Here is a 1,120-nt window from a genome sequence, read left to right as displayed (position 1 = left end):
AACATATACACACACATACATACATACATACATATATATATATATATATATATATATATATATATATACGACGGGCTTCTTTCAGTTTCCGTCTACCAAACCCACTCAGAAGGCTTTGGTCGGCCCGAGGCTATAGTAGAAGACACTTGCCCAAGGTGCAATGATATGAAATACAAGCCACCATACATATAAACATATAGTCTTTTCGCTTTCTCAGATGTCATGATTTGAAGGCACGATCAACTCAGTGAATGTTTTTGGACATGTTACAATACGTAAATAGTCCAAACACTGAAAGCTTCCGCTTGATATCTCCTATAAGTTTAGAGACAACTAATCTTATTAAGAAGGTATTGGAGTAGATCAAAATAATGTCAAACTGACTATATTTTGACTTTGCTTTGATTTACTCCTATACATTTTGTAAAGATTAATTGTCTCCAAAACAAGAGATATCAAGTGAAAGCTTTCAGCTTACATATTGTAACAGGCCCTTATGAACTTACACCACGATCGACTAAATGAATGCTTTGGAGTGAGTTCTTAAGGGCCTGTTACAATATGTAAGCTGAAAGGTGCTGCTCGGTAAAACTGAACTCGAAACTATACGGTTGTAAAGCAAACTTTTTAACTATACAATCGTGATTGCACCTATAGAAAAATTAATGTTCCTATGCTAGGGAACGAACTCGGACCGCTCTTTTTAAAAATATTTGAAAGTTGTGAAGTGTTTACCTTTGTGTAGTATTTTTTTTTTTTCTTGTAAATTAAACTTGCGAGCGGCATGTGCAAAAACGTGCTATTTCAAGATCACGTTTTTAATTTTATATCCGGCTTTCGTGGAAATATTTCAAACGTTTTAAACACCAAATCAGGTCAATCTAATAACTTCACTAATGAAATTGCGTTATCACTTAAGTAATATTTTAAAGTAATATCTTTAATTTTTCCCCCAAAATGTGTATGTGTGTGTGTGTATGTGTGCGTGTGTTTGCTTAAATACATATATACATACACACAACATACAGGTAAAGGCATATGCATATATTCTCATATATTCACTTATTCACTTAGATATATTAACTTTTATATATATATATATATATATATATATATATAT

Source organism: Octopus bimaculoides, chromosome 18 (assembly GCF_001194135.2).
Source record: "Octopus bimaculoides isolate UCB-OBI-ISO-001 chromosome 18, ASM119413v2, whole genome shotgun sequence".
NCBI classification, from domain to species: domain Eukaryota; kingdom Metazoa; phylum Mollusca; class Cephalopoda; order Octopoda; family Octopodidae; genus Octopus; species Octopus bimaculoides.
The sequence above is the reverse complement of the archived record's forward strand: the minus strand, read 5'-3'. Positions refer to the sequence as shown.